Source organism: Nuphar pumila, chromosome 4, assembly GCF_984573655.1.
Source record: "Nuphar pumila chromosome 4, dmNupPumi1.hap1.1, whole genome shotgun sequence".
NCBI classification, from domain to species: Eukaryota; Viridiplantae; Streptophyta; class Magnoliopsida; order Nymphaeales; family Nymphaeaceae; genus Nuphar; species Nuphar pumila.
Window position 1 is genome coordinate 131,060,624 of NC_143252.1, and position 18,474 is coordinate 131,079,097.

The following is an 18,474-nucleotide window of genomic DNA, read 5'->3' on the forward strand; positions in this document are numbered from 1 at the left end:
CTGACAGCTCGTGCACAGGCCCAACCCGCACCTGTGTGCGTGCTATCAGGGCTGGGCAACCCACCAACATAAAAAAAAAAGAACATAAAAAATTATTTTTATTTTATTACTATCTTTTTTTTACCTGAGCCGGCCACTCGGCTGAGCCCTGTGGCTCAGCAGGCCCTGCCAGGCCTGCTGGACCCAATCCAGCCGGACCTGGCAGGCCTGTCCAGGCACTGCCAGGTCTAGCCAGACCTAGCCAGTCGAGCCGAACTCGGCTAGCCTATCAGCCAGACCGTGAAACCCAAAAAAAAAACACATTCTATACTACCAATATTTTTTTTCTTTAAAACTATGCATAGACAATGTGTAGCTACATGGGTGAAACATGTTGTAAACCTATTCAAATTGTACCATCATGCATATACAACATTCGTGGCTCAAATATGCATATTTAGAACCAAATCAAATGATCATGCTATTGATGTTTTTCATGAAACATTAACTCACCATGGAATATGCTTTCATGTCATGGTCAATAATCAATTAAGCATTATTTCATGACACACTTGTACAGATTCTTGTTAAGGCAGACATGCATGAACAAATTTTTAATTCTAGGCACAACTAAACGTATGTTTGCTCTTTCAAAGGGGTGTTCATGAAACATCAAAAACCACCATAAGGCAAGCATGTAACAAGCCACATATCTCATAAAATAAATTTTGTTTCACCATGAAAAAAAATTCTACAAAAATTTATATATATATTTTTGAAAGTGTGAAAAGAATAAAAAAACACACATGTGAATGGGGGAATCCATGGTTCCCCATCCATGTATTCTAGAGTGAACATATAGATTCACCCTTTGACCATGGATTCATGCAAAAAATTGCATGAAAATCGAATCGGCATTCGATTTCTCTCTTGATCCAAAAGAGAGAACCTATACTTTTGATTGTAGATTGAAGAATACAACAACAACAACAACAACAACTACGCCTTCATCCCAAAACAATTGGGGTCAGCGATATGAACCAAAAAAGAAATTCATTTTGGGTCTTCCACATGAATCCTTTTCCTCCAATCATTTCTATCCAACGCCATGTCCTCGGTGAGGTTCAAAGCATTCATATCCTTTCCTATCATCTCCATCCAAGTCTTCCTAGGCCTACCCCGACCTCTTTTAACTAATATATTTTCCCATTTCTCCAACCTTCTAACTGGAGCATCATTAGGCCTTCGCCGAATATGTCCAAACCACCGTAAACGATTCTCTCGCATCTTATTTTCAATGGGTGCAACACCTACCTTCTTACGTATCTCTTCGTTCCGAATCTTATCTTTTATTGTATTTCCACACATCCATCTAAGCATCCGCATCTCAGCTACACTCATTTTTTGAATATGATGTCTCTTGGCAGCCCAACATTCCGTACCATATAGTAAAGCGGGTCTAATAGTCGTCCTATAAAACTTTTCCTTCAACCGCAATGGCATTCTACGATCGCACAGCACTCCAGTAGCACTTTTCCATTTCATCCACCCAACCTTTATCCTATGATTTACATCTCCATCAATTTCTCCATACTTTAAAATGATGGATCCCAAATATTTGAAATAATCATTCACCGGTATATCTTGCTCACCAAGCTTCACTACACTCCCATCCCTACTTCGTTGCTTACTAAACCGACATTCCATATATTCAGTTTTACTCTTACTCAACTTAAAACCTCTAGCTTCCAATGTCTGTCTCCATAATTCTAACTTAGCATTAACCCCAGCTCTAGACTCATCAATCAAAACAATATCATCAGCAAACAACATACACCACGGTACATTTTCTTGAATTGATCTCGTAAGCTCATCCATCACTATCGCAAATAGGAAAGGGCTTAAAGCAGATCCTTGATGTAACCCAACCGTTATCGTAAAATTGGTTGTCACCCCTCCACAAGTGCGGACATTGGTTACTACTCCTTCATACATATCTTTAATTATACTAATGTACTTGAGAGAAACACCTTTCTTCATCATTGTCCACCAGAGAACGTCCCTAGGTACTCTATCGTATGCCTTCTCTAAATCAATAAAAACCATATGCCTTCTCTAAAATTATTGTTTGTTGTTGAAGAATACAACAACAACAAACAATAATGGTGAAAAATTGGATGGTTGGAGATCTAATGATCGCCTTCTTATTCTCTTTTCCTTTCTTTCTCTCTTTTCCTTCCTCTTTTTTTTTTTGTTTAAGTAGGCCAAAGAGGGGGTGACTTTCTATCCTTATTTAACTCTAATTTAAAGCTTGTTATTGAATTTAAAGCTAGAAAAACGTTGGGCATGAATTTGTATCTAGATCTGAATCCAAGATCCAAATCTAACTCCAAAAACCCACATAGATTTTGGACTGGACCAAATCTAGATCCATATTAATTTGAATCAAATCTACTAGATCCAATCTGATCCAAATCCAAATCGAGTTCGACAACTCAATTTTTTTTTAAAAATACGATTTTTGGGCCAATCAAAACTCGAATTCAGAAAAGTAAAATATCGTTGCACTCAGAATTTTGAAACGCGTCCAACGCCATATTACACAAATACCAAATTCTGAATTTCACTAAAAAATAACCTGAATTTTGCTTGAATTTAAAGATAAAAAAAACTATTTCTTACGCTTCAATTGGCTCGTTTCAACCTTGTCAATGAGACTTGGGCCAAGCCCAGACTCAAAAGCGTCGATGAAAAATCGAGATTCAAACGATTTTTCTCTCAGACTTAACCAATTTTTTGGCAAAATCAAAAAATAACCAAGTACGAAAATACGTGATATTACAACTTGCATCTATATATATATATATATGCATACGATTTTCTTACATAATTTTAAAATAATGATACCTGGCCATGATTTGATACACCCACACCCACACACATATTCACCAAGAATCCTATAGATGATCAACTTGGTTACAAAGGTGAAATAACAGAAACATGTGTGGCACAGACACAACTACCATCCCTTCAAATAAATTTTTTTCTTTAATGATCACAATATATTTATGCTGATTATAATTTAATTACAGCCATATTGCTTTCTTAGCACATTGCATTCATGGTTGAATGAATTCCAGTTTCTTGGCCGTCATTTCAACTGGATTACTTTCTGCAAATTTGATCAGCATGACAGAGGTAGAAGTGCTAGCAACTTCCAGCATTTCTATTCAACTTTGAACATACAGCAGCGATAAAAGTTGTCAAATACTAGTTAGCAAGGAAAACCCATAGTTTGCTTTATTAGATGTTCCGTTAACACTGTTAGGAAGGGAGACAAAATCCATTATATCTATTACGGCCATTCTTGAGATTCTATGGGTGCCTCTAACTGCTGGTATTTGGGCTTGTTTTTATGTAGTAACACATAATTTGCCCAGTACCAAAACATAAGTATTCTGCCTTGAGCCAAAACTGTCTGCCGAATATGGCTTCCCCCAAAAGAAAGCCTCTAGCTGATTTATTACCCAATCTGATTAGGAATCTCGCATACATCTTCAATAGTTGGAAAGATGCCACTCTTAAAGGCATCCGTGCATAGACTATATCAATGACCATATACTGCGCACTTACTAATCATTATCAGTTGAAACAAGTGATTGCAAGTGGTTTAAGAAGCAACATGATGAACACTTTGAAAGAACATTTGCAAGTCACTGGCATGGATTGAATTAATTAGTGGGAAGTTTAGCTATTTTTGTGTTTTCTGGTAGTTATGACATGCTGCCAGACAGAGACCAAACTAACCTATTTGATTAGTTTAAATCTTTGTATTTTTTTTTTTGTTTTTAGCAAGTTTCTCCATCAATATAAAGGAATGTGTACCAAGGTATATTTTTTTCCAGAGACATTTACCACTTGGTGTCATTACACAATCAATGATGCACTTGGAGTAAATAGATGAAGTTGTGGATATATTTTCTTAAAATGCAAAAAGAAAGGTGAGTTGATTTAGACTTTACCTGTTCTCCAGTTTGAATGTCAAATGGTTGCTGTTGATCAAATTGAAGGCCAGTGAACTCATTGAGACAAAGCCCCTGAAAGGCCCTGATATTATGAATTACCATTAAATGGCTGTTTGCTGGCTCATTTCTTGCTGTTTGTAAAAAGATATCTAGGAGCTAAGGCAGAATAAGTAATATTACCATCGAATTAGAGAAACTTGAGGGATCCAACGGAAAATCACTGGTGCATTTTCAGTATTTATATAATAACCTCCAAACACAATAAAAACTGTCATAAGAGAAGGCCCCACAGCCATAGCAGCTTCTGTTGTTGGCGCCATAGCCCCAACAGTTAGACCCATAGCAGATGCAGCAAAGGACTCTACCGTAACAAGGCCACAGAATTTCCCAAACCTGTACATCAATAGAACAATAGAAACAAACATTTCCTCAGAATAACTTATAGAATTGCATGTACACAAAAATAGTAAACACCATCATAGGGAGATCTGAAATGCTTTTATGACATCTGGTAGTTGTGAAATAGGAAATTAAACATAAAACATGCCAACAATTGAAATGCTTAGATTCAGTAAGGATAAAGCAGGCAGCTGCTCCAGTCATACAGCTAAAAGACTAGCAAAAGGAAAAGGGGCCACTTAATGGTTAAACCTATTACTAAGAAATAAAAAAAAAACAAAGTTTCTTCATTTACAAAACGAAAAACTAAACTAAGGTCAATAACCACCAATCATTTAAGCCTGAAAATCTTACCAGAGGTCCCGAGAGAAAAATGCAACCTAGCCATCTTCCACAACAAGGATTCTAGTGTTTTGAGTTAAAGAACAGTAATAACAATAACAATAATAGTAGTAACAACAACTGAGGTCATCATTATTGAAACAACCCTTCCAAAAAAATAACAAGAAACTACATAGCTATCAACCATCCATCAGTCCCCTTATATCCTACCAATTACTGGCCATATGTAGTGATCAACTACTATTTGTTATTATAATAATACAGCTGAGTTGGGTCTCAAAGAAAAGTTAATGCTTATGAGAATTTAAAGCCTGACAATCTCATAACAAGATGAACATCATGATTTGACACTTTCCTCATCAAGTACTTTTAATAAGTAGGTAGTTCCAAGTACAACACCCACCAAATCCTGATTCAGTTAGCTTGGTTATGTGCTTAAAAAGAAAGTTCTTATTGAAACTCATTTCTTCTAACACTTGTATTTGGGTACACCTGAATTTTAGTTGGATCAGGTTAGAGTTTAGCATTTCATCAGATATCCAATTCCATCAGAACAGACCCAATCCTACCAGTTGATAAACATGCAAGGAACCAGGATTGATCTTTGACCACAAGGACTTGAAAGAACAAGCTGCCAACTTAAAAGAAATTCTATAAAAAATTATTATATCTATTTTCCCGGATTCAACTTAAACACATAAATGACTTGACGACCCAAATCCAACTATAGAACCCATTTGATGTGTGGTCATCCCAGATTAACAGTTAAGACCAAGTATAAAAATGGAACCTAACCATATGTTTCCAGTTAGTTCTAAACCATCCACACTAACAATCTATCCTTCCCCAGTGAGCCTGATCCAAACCATAATAAAATTCTGAATAGGTGAACTCACTGTCACACTTGCACACACCACACAAAGGAGCAAGAAGTCTGCTGCTGCTTAATTGTAGATAATCAGTCAGGTGGAACTTAATTATATAGAAATAACAGGAATCCTACCACCACCATTCATTAGACTATATTACATATGATATGACTGCATTTCATTATTCAGTCCTGGACCATGGTGAAAAAACTGCTTGTCCCTGAAGGCCAATAAAAAAAACACTGAGGTCAAATAAACTAATATTATGCAAACTTATCATGTAGTTTTCCATTCAACATGGAAATTGGTTTAGTTAAGCTCAGTTTGAAATAGTTAGACCAAAACTGAACCATCAATGTGCAGCTTAACTGAAAAAGAAAGAAAAAATGGTATTCAGTTCTGAAAAGAGCTAAAGCCAGTTACAAGTCATAACCCAACACTTAAAACCTTTATTTAGGTGCAAGTGCAACCAAGATTAAAATATAATAAATAATCCCCACAACAATTCAATTAACTGGTTCATGATGCACTGACTTATCCCAATCCATCTCTCTAGATAGCTTAGCAAGCCTATATGGTTGTTCTTTTCTTTAAGCCTGCTTGAAGCTAGACACACAACAAACAGTACCTGTTTCACTCAGTTTTGGTCGCACGAATAAACTTCTCAGATCTAGGAGATAACCTTCAAGCAAAGATTATTCCTGTTTCATGTCTCAAAACTCATCTCGACCACATCATATAAAAGTTAAAACTGCCTTCATCATATTTAACTGCACAAGACGAATCATTTCATTTGAGAAAGGAATTTCTTCAATTGCACATTGAAATCCAAATAAGGGAAACAGATTGATGCATAAAATACATATAAAAAATTGCTGCATATTCTCATTGTGAAAAAACCATAAAAAAAGCAGGAACTTACCTAGATAGGCTGGGATGCAGGCGTGCCATCGGGTATAAAATTGTACCAAATAACAGAGGGAATGCTGCTCCAATAGGAATCTCAGCCAACAGCTTAGAAAATAAATATGGTCCTAAAGCATAGGACCCCTTTGTGTGCTCTCTATCAACTATGGCACGCTCCTTCGGGAATACACCAACGGTTTTAGCAAGTGCTGCCATAGCAGTGTTTATGGCAGCAACCTTCAACAAGTATAAAAATGATGCATTAGTACATAGATTTCATCTCATCACATTATAGTCCTATTTACACTTTGGCTGCATTAGGGGTTTGCATTCAGCCCATAATCATAGATGAAGAAAATATTATTTATATAAGAAGTCCCATATATTGTCTACAGATGACACAGTAATTAGCCAACATAAAATTCACGAGAAACTATAACTTTGGTGCATGCCCTAGGGAAAAAAGGTTACAACAGTTAGTACAAGGAAAACATAATATACAAAAATGCAAGGTTAGTGGGATGATTAGTGAGCAGTGACTGTTAAATTGTACATATATAGGTGTATAATATGGTTGTATATATATTTTTATTGTTCTTGTAATAGGTAATACCCATTAGGAGTATTGTTGTCACTTCACTTTGTGCAATAGGCTGTGCCCATTAGGGGCACTTTAGTATTTTTACCTTTTTCTTTTTTCTTTTCTATTTTTGTCTTTTAATATCTAGCTAAGGACATAATGGTCGTTAGCCATTAGAGTTGTTGGGATTTCCCCAACAGTTATAAATATAGTTGTTGGGGTGGTTCCCAAGGTCCCAACAGCTATATTTATAGCTGTTGGGGTGGTTCCCAAGAGCTCTATATGACCTCTTTTTTCTATATAAAGGGGAGTAATACCCTTCTTGTTGCATGCTTGTTCTCAAGCAATTATCCAATAAATTCTTATATTTTTTATGTGTTGTTCTTGCTCATAAGAAGCATTTGTGATTGAGTTTTCTATTTAGACCATGGTTGCCACATGAGGAAGCGGGAGCGGGAAGCGATACGGCAAGCAGAAGCGGGAAGCGAGGCACTATCAAAATTTTAGGAAGCGGGAAGCGTGGGACCACTTAGGAGTGAATCAAGAATCGTCTCGGAAGTGACCTAGGAAGCGAAGGGGAAGCGAAAAAAATAAAAAATACAAAAAAAAATTAAAAAAAATGAGGGAAGGGAGGGGGAAGCTATAAAAGTATCTTCAACAAGATACTAATAGCAATATTACAATATTCTTGGAAACAAATGCATACACATATGCACAACAAGAACACTTGAAACACTTGTGCACAAAAAGCACAACACAAACTCACAAATGCGCAAAAGCATACCCAAGAGTCATAAGATTGAAGAAGTGCTTGGGCTATAATCCCAAAAGCATAAAAATACACAAGGGGAGAGCCCCTTTAAATAGAGGAGGTGGAGTCCTTGGAGAGGCTCCACCTCTAGCCATTGGAGCCCCTCCAACGGTCACAAATGTGACCGTTGGAAGGGGCCCAACGACTAGATGGTGGGCCCCTCCAAGGTACTTTTCACCTTTTACACAAAAAATAAAAAATAAAAAGAAAAAGAATTACAAAACATATTCCGAAAAGAATGTGTAAAAATACTAAACTACCCTTATGGCTAAACAATTAAAAATATATATTTTATATATAATAAGTAGATACATATACATATATATTAATATATGTACATGTATTACCTTATAAATATAATATATATATAACATTACATAATTTAACACCCCCATCAAACTTAGGGCAGTATGACCGAGAGTTTGCCAAGAAGGAAGTTGAAGCGCGGAGCACACGAAGCTTTGGTGAAGAAATCTGCCAACTGATATTCTAACGTGACATATGAAAGGTCAATGACTCCTTTGAGGTACGCCTCATGAACATAGTGACAATCCATCTCTATGTGTTTGGTCCGCTCATGAAAAGTGTGATTCTTAGCAATATAAATTGCACTTTTGTTGTCACAGCATAGCTTGGTAGGTCCTTCGATTGTGATCCCCATATCTTCCAGCAACTGATGAATCCATACAATTTTCATGGTAGTAGTTGTCATGGCACGATATTCGGTTTCAGTTGATGATAGAGACACTTTTTGCTGCTTCTTGCATCTCAATGAAATTAGCGAATCTCCTAAGAACACACAAAAACCAATGGTGGAGTGACGGTTATTTAGGTCACCTCCCCAATCAAAGACAGTATAAACAATTAACTTTAAATCAGACGAAGAGGATAGAAAAACTCCCTTGTTTAGAGTACCCTTAATGTATCTTACGACTCGTAAGATAGCACTCATATGGACGGATGTTGGTGCATGCTAAAACTGACTTGCAGTATGCACTGCATGAGAGATATCTGGTCTGGTTATACTCAGATACATCAATGATCCTACAAGCTGTCTGTAAGGAATAGGATCCGAAAGAGGAACACCATCATCAATCTTCATTTTAGTTCCCACTATGGCAGGAGTTTTACAAACCTTTGCAAAGCATGATATAGAACATTAAAAATCAGCATTGTCCTCACCATATAGATGGTAGGAGGAATAAATTCTTCATATTCAAACTCTCTCTCTCTCTCTCTCTCTCTCTCTCTCTCTCTCTCTCTCTATATATATATATATATATATATATATATATATATATATATATATATATATATATATATATATATATATATATATATATATATATATATATATATATATATATATATGAAGGGACACTAAAATATGTTAACTGAAAATGTGTAAACTAGGTATTGCCGGCGTTTTTTCCGTAAATTCAACCCAACAAATGTGTCAGTATGGTCTATTTACTAGGAATCAACTATTAGAAAGTGTTTTTTCAACAAGAAACATGAGCTTTGGATGCTTGAATATTTGTGAAAATATTGATTTTTTTATTTTCAAGCATTAAAAATCTTGCTTATGCATCATAATTGGATGATCCAAGAGCCGATCCTTATAAAACCAAGCATGTAGATCACATCCATATGGTCAAATTTAAGAAAAAAGCAGAACCCATAAAGATCTTGGTTCACACTCCCATTCACATATTTCCAAATAACATTTTCTAGTGGCCATATATATATATATATATATATATATATATATATATATATATATATACCACTAGAATATGAGAACTATCGTGCAAACTGTGCATTTCTAACACTTTTTTTGCTAATCTGACCATGCAAATGTGTTGTGTTTGGCATGGTAAATTTGCTATGAAACAGCCGTTGGATCGTGTATTTTCAATGAAACATGATTTTTGGATGCTTGAACATTTATGAAGATTCTGAGTCATTGATTTTAAAGTCTTAAAAAATCTTGCTTATGCATCATAATCGGATGATTCAAGAGTTGTTCCTTATAAAATCAAGCATGTAGATCACATCCATATGGTTAGATGTATGAGAAAGGAACAAAAAACCCATGAAAATTGTGGTTCATATGATAGTTCTCAAATTCTAGTGACTGTATATATATATATATATATATATATATGAAAGGGTGTAATGTTAGACACTTAAAGTGTCTGACATTATGTTGAACGAGCGTGTGGCGTGCGCCATTGATCGTGCATACTAAGTGCACTCAAAATGACCCTTTAGCTATGAACGTTGGCCGTCGCTGAAGGGTCATTTTGTGAAAATCGGATGCACTGAGCACGTCCGACCCTGTTTGACGAGAGGGGCATCCGATGTTACATCCCTATACATATATATATATTATTTATGTAATTAAGTATGTATAAGATAAAATTGGGTAGAACCCATTTTCTAGTTATAAGAAACGATACTTGTCAAACCAAGTAAGAAGCTAGAACCGCACTACAAAACAATCATGTTTAAATCATAGTCACAATTCACATCACGGGATATTCTCGGCAAGGGAATATCTCGGGATATTTTAACAAAATGAGTTTTTCTTGGAAAAATTTCGAGAAAATCTCAACATGTATAAAATTGCAAGTATATTTTCTCATACATATATATATATATAGGAAATTGAAAACCTACCCAATAAGAAACATTTATCAGATTTTCAGTGTTTTTTTTTTAATTCTGACCTTACAGATGTGTTCAGCATGATTGATTTACTAGAAATCAACACTTGGATCATGCATTTTGGATGGAAAAAAATGGTATTTGGAGCCTCAAAAATTTATAAAATTGTAGGCCATTGATTTTTGAAACCTTATAAAAACATATTCCATATCGAAGGAAGCTGAAGAGGAAGGTTGTCTATAGTTTTATAAATAGAAGGCTTCATCGGTTTGGCCTTTCAAGTGCCCGCCCTGCACACGTGACGTGGGAAAGCAGAATTTAATGCATCCTTTTTGAAAAAAAAATTAAGGCAAATTTAAAAGATGCCATTTAATGCGTCCTAGGAAAGGCAAAGCAGGAAATAGCGTGCATTTATATCATGCTTTTTGGAAAAATGCACAATTTAACCATGAGATATTAAGTTGAAGCGATATTTTAAATATATCGCGTTTAATATGGTAAAGTTTCTGGAAGTTTATTTTTTTTCGATAGAAATTGAATTTCTCGGAGATATTTGTTACTATGGTTTAAATATAGTTCAACATATACATTAACTTTGGTTTCTGGATCAACCTCCAAAACTATTCAGATAATGGAGTATAGTCTGGTCAAACTTCAACATACCAAAAGTATTACTATCTACTGTAAGCCAAAGTTTAACCGAACTATATGACCCAATAAAACACCTTGACTCGGCCTGTGACAAAGTCAGTTTGCCAAGAGTTACCCCTGAAATAAGCTTTCCAACTGCAGAAGAACATTCTGTTTTGATGTCAGTAGCCAAGTTATGCTATGTCATACTTGAGTGTATCATATGCTCCTTAAATAAAACCTCGATCATATGCTTCAGATCATCCTTAAATCCACCTAGATCGGTATGTGTCACTCATAAGAATGGCACTAGTTGTATCTCTAGCATTTACATCGCTGAACATGGCCACAAATCTTCTAAATTTTCTCAATCATGTTGCCTCTGGAACAGCACAACTAGTAGAATGAGAAATTCCCTCCTATGTTAGCACATATAGTCATCAAATCAAACCCAACTAAGCCACTTGGTTTGGTAAGGTTTTCTTCCATATATTAGGTTTGGCGGCACCAAACCTCTTGAAATTACTTTTGAAAATGCAACAACAACAACAACTACGCCTTCATCCCAAAACAATTGGGGTCGGCGATATGAACCAAAAAAGAAAATCATTCTGGGTCTTCCACATGAATCCTTCTCCTCCAATCATTTTTATCCAATGCCATGTCATCGGTGAGGTTCAAAGCATTCATATCCTTTCCTATCATCTCCATCCAAGTCTTCTTAGGCATACCCCGACCTCTTTTAACTAATATATTTTCCCATTTTCCATCCTTCTAACTGGAGCATCATTAGGCCTTCACCGAATATGTCCAAACCACCGTAAACGATTCTCTCTCATCTTATTTCCAATGGATGCAATGCCTACCTTCTTACGTATCTCCTCGTTTCGAATCTTATCTTTTATTGTATTTCCACACATACATCTAAGCATACGCATCTCAGCTACACTCATTTTTTGAATATGATGTCTCTTGGCAGCCCAACATTTCGTACCATATAGTAAAGCGGGCCTAATTGTCGTCCTATAAAACTTTTTCTTCAACCGCAATAGCATTCTACGATCGCACAACACTCCAATTGCACTTTTCCATTTCATTCACTCAACCTTTATCCTATGATTTACATCTCCATCAATTTCTCCATACTTTTGAATGATAGATCTCAAATATTTGAAACAGTCATCCACCGGTATTTCTTGCTCACCAAGCTTCACTACACTCCCATCACTACTTCGTTGCTTACTAAACCGACATTCCATATATTATGTCTTACTCTTACTCAACTTAAAACCTCTTGGTTCCAATGTCTGTCTCCATAATTCTAACTTAGGATTAACCCCAGCTCTAGACTCATCAATCAAAACAATATCATCAGCAAACAACATACACATGGTACATTTTCTTGAATTGGTCTCGTAAACTCATCCATTACTATAGCAAATATGAAAGGGCTTAATGCAGATCCTTGATGTAACCCAACCGTTATAGGAAAATTGGTTGTCACCCCTCCACAAGTGCGGACATTGGTTACTACTCCTTCGTACATATCTTTAATTAATGTACTTGAGAGAAACACCTTTCTTCATCATTGTCCACCAGAGAACATCCCTAGTTACTCTATCGTATGCCTTCTCCAAATCAATAAAAACCATATGCAAATCTTTGTTCCTTTCTCTATATCTCTCAATAAGTTGTCTAAGAAGATGTATAGCTTCCATAGTTGATCTTTCGGGCATAAAACTAAATTGATTCTCCGATATCATGACAACCTTCCTCAACCTATACTCAATCACCCTCTCCCAAAGTTTCATAGTATGACTCATGAGTTTTATACCACGATAGTTTTTGCAATCTTGTATATCACCCTTATTCTTATATAGAGGCACCAAAGTACTCTTCCTCCACTCATTAGGCATCTTATTTGTCCGCCAAATCTTGTTAAAAAGATTTGTCAACCATTCTAAACCTTTCTCACCCAAACATTTCCAAGCCTCGATAGGTATACCATCTGGGCCAACTGCCCTTCTTGATTTCACTTTTGGAAATGGACTTCTCAAATTGAATTTGTAAATTATGAGACAGAGTTTTCCCAGTAATTTCCTACAACCTAATTTTTTAAGTGCAACTAAGATTCTATCCTTTTCTCATCATTATCCAAAAAAATTATAGGAAATATAATGAAATATGAATAGGATGACCAACAGAAGAAACAAGATAAAAATGTATAATAAGTTTAATTTCATAACCATATGAAAAAAAGGTACAATAGTATAAAAGCAGATAGAAATCTTTTGATGTAGCATTCTTCTATTCTACACAAGTTTATCAACTTACTAGACCCATACGAAGCATAAGCTTGTCCACATATCTATTTCGGTCTTCAGATGATAGTAATTCAGGAAGCTGGAGCTCAGCAGCTAGTGAAAGGGTCTCATGAACTGTCACTTGAGAAAAGAAAAGATCATCTTGCCTTACATAAGCAATCCTACAGAGAGAGAGAGAGAGAGAGATGTGAAAATGCATGATGTAAAGATTCTAAGAAAAAGCATGATGATGTATAAGGTAAAATTTTAAACAAAGAGTTTTATGCAAATATATTCATTATCAAACCAAGCCATTAAACATACTTATATGAAGAAAAAGATCTTGGCCTCCCGTTGACATGCAAAATCCCACTTAGGCACAATCGTGGAGATGCTGCCAGTTGACCAGCCAAAACATTTAGTAATGTTGTTTTCCCTTATCCTGAAGGCCCCATGATTGCAAGTAACCTTCCTGGTTTTGCTTCCCCACTAATACCAGTAAGTAAACACCTGACCTACAACAGTATACAAATACAACTTATTAGTATAATTCCCATAAACTGAAAACCTTTTCATGCTTCTTGGCCAAATACAATCAACATTAAGAAGTATAATGGACAAAACATAAACTACAATTGAATAAACCAATGATGAAAAAAGGCACGCCAACTTATTGGAAATAAAATCCAAAAGATGATGAGAGAAGAATAAGAAAACAAGAGCGACCAACGAACACTGCAGTTTAGACAGAATTATCACAGTATACACAGCTAAGTTAACCCAATTTGCAATCATCGTAAAGGATGTTGATAATATTAAACTATGTAACCCAAAAAAAAATATTATTTCTACTTTTTAATGACTAATACTATTTGCCAAAGTGGTCTTATGGTGAAAAATAAATATTGGTCAATTCCAGGGAAAAAGAGAAATTGGAGTCTTTTAAATATCTCATATTTTCCACCATGACGAAAACAATTTTCAGCCATGTTAAGTAGTAGAAATGTCTACTGGCTTCAGCATTATGTGTTCTGTGCTCGCTGAATTCTACTTTTGAATTCTTTCATCCATTCCTCCCTAGAAAATAATCGGACCTACTTAAACAATTTCATAATGAGCATAGATGATGTCAAAGAATTGCATCTTTTACAATAAGCAACATCCTAGAAGAAGAAAATGAACTTCGTACTAGAGATATTCAATAATAACCAGGTGTGACCGGTGGAACATAAAATAAAATATTATTACAGGAAGGAGACCGAACTGCCAAATATGATTTTAAACCATTTCCTTCTCATTCACAAACTAAAATACCATCTATATCAAGTCTTCCATGAATAGTCTTTGGAAAAAGGTATTCATGTAAAAAGGTGCATTCACTTTGTAATATCTTTAAGGGAATCTGGAGCCAGTTTTGTGGATTTCCTTAATAAATCAAACTCTGAACGAGTAAGCATCATTTCTCTTTTTCCTTTTACTGATTTCCATGCTACGGTCCAGACACACCTGGGATTCAGATACAATGAAGTAAAGCTGTATTTTGACACCTTCAGCTTCACAGTGAATCTCTGAAGCTGGCAGCAGCATCAAAAAGAATTTCTACTCCAAAAAATTGACCCTCCCCTCATTCATTTTATCGAGTTTTCCCTTCAACCTTTTCATATCAAACTCTCTTGACATAATTTAGTAAGAACATTTAAAATCCATGGTCTGATGTTCTTTCTGTTATCCCTGGTTGATGGGCTTCAGCCACTCATGCCATAATATTCCTTTTAGGAAGAAAGGAGAAGGTCCACCAATAAAATCAAGAAAAAGAAAAGATCTTTAGCTATAATATGATATGCAAAGTAACTGCATTCAATTATCTCATGATGATACTCTTCCACCTTTTTTTTTTGCAATTTTTTCGTTGCTCACCTCATGTCACAATACTTCTTTCAAGATAAAAAAATGTGCACCAACAAAATAAAGAAAAAGAAAATATCTTTAGCTAAAATATGAATTTTAAAGGACCTGCACCCAAATATCTCATAATGGCAATTGTCTATCTTTTTGTTATGCATTTGTGTCACTCATGTACTTTGCCAACTCATTGCATAACATTCCTCTTATGAGAAAAGAAAAAGATAGCCAAGAAATTAGCCTAGTCCCACAGATGGGTAAAATTCAATTAGTGAAAACCTAGTCTATGGACATGGTTGATTAAAGAGACTACCCACGTTCGCATACATTTTGTAGGCCACACACTAAACTAATATATTCCCTTCAAAGCTTTTCTTCGGTGAACTTATGACAGCACCAGTTTTACTAGTACTTGTCATATATTGGCTCATATACATTTCAAATTCAGAAGCCTGAAAAATTATCTCCAAATTCTATGAGGATATCAATAGACCTTAGGCAGTATAACATGCAAAAGCTATGAGCAGTAGAGCTGAAAACAGGGAGGAACTAGTGAATATCTGAATTCCGCATTTGAAAAATATTTAGGCTCTGTTTGGGAGCCTTGAATAGGAGGTGTGTTGCGGTTTCCCCAGTGCTTTCATGCTCTCTGATTGTTTGCGAGCAATGGTGTTGCCAAAACACTGCATTAGGAATGGAGTTGGCAGCCCCAACACGACATTTTGGTATCATTCACAAGAGGATGTTTTTGGCAACAGCACGTTTAGGCAAAACCATATTGTGGCAACACATGGAAATGGCGTTTCCATCCCAATGAAAGGCTCCTAAACAGGGCCGTAGTGTATGCTGAAGAAAATTATCGATGCCGCATTTTCGTTCGATCAAGACAAACAAAGTTCTCTACTTTACGATGTGTATTAGAATCATCTCAAAATTTACAATATACAGTATTTTTAGCACTCAATCAGATTCAGTGACTTCCAAAAAACTTGGAAAGTCAGGCTACAAACTCGGTTCGCCTTCGTAAATTTCCAGAAACCAAGTCCATGATGATCTTTCATTCCTTTCGATCATCAACCCAAACATTCATCAAGAATCCTATCTATAAAACTAACTTTCCTCATTAAACTTATCAAAATTACGGTCCACAAAAGAACATCCCATCTTGTCCCATTTATTTGGACAAAGTGTGAATCCAAAAACCATTTTAGCGTAACTACGTAGAAAAATCAGAACAGAACCAGCAAGGACGAAGAAGTTTTACCGTTTTCCCCGACTTGTCCAATAGGGAACAAGTGATACTGCTCCATTGCAGAGTCACCGGCACAACTTTCCCCGGCAACGGTGGTGCGTCCGCCGACCCTTCGTCGTCGCCGGCATCGGCCTCGTCTTCTGCTTCTTCAACGCCGGACGGGAGTTCGGGGCCCGGAGCGGTGATGATGCGGACGACGAAGGCAACTGCTACAGCGGCCACAATCTGACCCAACCCTTCGAGACGGATGCCCTTGATCGACAGCCCCACCATTCTTCTTCTTCTTCTTCTTCTTCTTCTTGCTGCTGTCGCAGCAAAACGCCAAATGCTTAGCAGCAGAGAGAAAGGAAGAGAGTAGTACCAAGTGGATATAAAAATGAGTATTATGCAGACAACGAAGGACTAAATGAGCAGTTACTTTTATTTCGTAAGATTTGCAAAAATCACCTAATACAAAACTCATCAAAGTAAAAAAAGATGACGGGTCCGCGCCTAGAATAAGTCGGATAAGGAGGTGGCGGTCCAGAATCCTGATGATGGTTGATCCAAATTCAAATACGAATCCGGACCAGGTCTGATTTATGTAATCCTTATTTCTCGGGTGTGGCTTTTCGTATGGTAGGTCCAGTTAGACCCTGTACCATAGGGATATAAATGGCTCGGATTCCGATCGGACGTGGCGAATACCATATTCGACCAACAGGATATTGGCTAAAACGGATTTGGATTCGGATGATGAAAAGCCAGATCTGTTTTTTTTTTGTACATGTAAATGGATTAGTTCTTCTCCATTGTACCCGAAGACGATAAACACATTCAATATTCAAGAGGGCGTTTGCCACACCATGTTTCGACATCAAACTAAGTATTCCAACCTTCTAAGACCTTGTTAGCCGAAGAAGCAATGTCCCACCTTGAAGATTCGACAACCACCTTACTACTAGAAGTTGGAACGAAGCTCAAAATATATTTTCATGCAATCAATTCATATTGAAGCTCCTGGGGTGGGTAAACTAATATCCCCATGAACAAATGAGTACCATTTGGAGGGCCGGTTTTACCATTTGGATCTCGGATGATAAACCAATATCCCTATTAGTACCAACATGTTGGATAAGAGGACCGAAGTCAACCCACGGATCATACCAAAATAGTACTTTGAGACCATCTCATTTGGAGCCTGTTTGAATTAGAAGAATGCTACTAACCACACCTTTCCAGTCCCAAGAATAAAAATGGAGATTCCATCTATACCAGATGGGATTGTCCTTGATATATTTGGTGGAGACTAACTACTGAACCCATGTGTTCTCTCTTTTGGAATCTATTGACCAAGCAAGTTTTTAGCTGGTAGCGCCAAATTCATGTCCTCGAGGCTTTTAATGGCCAAACCCACATCCTGCAAAGGCAAGCAAACATTCTCCCAGGCCAAAAGATGAAAGGAATTAGACGATTTCAGACCATTATAGAGAAAATTACAAATCATACGCTCCATGCTATTGATAACCTGTTTAGGAATTTTGAAACTCATCAACCAGTAAATATGAAATGAACATAAAACTGATTTGATGAGTAAAAGCGACCTCCAAGAGACAAAAGTCTTCCACTCCATAGATCAAAACTCTGCTGCATCTTGTCCATTAGTGGTTGACATAAGCTTGAGGAAAGTCGACCGCTAAAGATGGGAACTCCCAGATATTTTAAAGGAAGCAGGTCAATTTTCCATCCAAACATGTCTAATAGAAATAATTTTGTCAAGAGATATATAAATTAAAAGGAATAAAGGTTGATAGAAAATTTTGACAT

General features: G+C 36.3%; 1 pseudogene across 1 annotated transcript; it reads right to left on the reverse strand.

The window, feature by feature from the left end:
- Positions 1-2,221: 2,221 nt before the first annotated feature.
- Positions 2,222-16,941, reverse strand: LOC149841072 (ABC transporter G family member 7-like; annotated as a pseudogene). The gene is made up of 5 exons (XR_016431687.1): positions 16,681-16,941; positions 13,839-14,029; positions 13,546-13,696; positions 4,185-6,757; positions 2,222-4,086 (listed from the first exon to the last, which is right to left on the reverse strand). The product of XR_016431687.1 is annotated as an ABC transporter G family member 7-like (transcript).
- Positions 16,942-18,474: the final 1,533 nt, after the last annotated feature.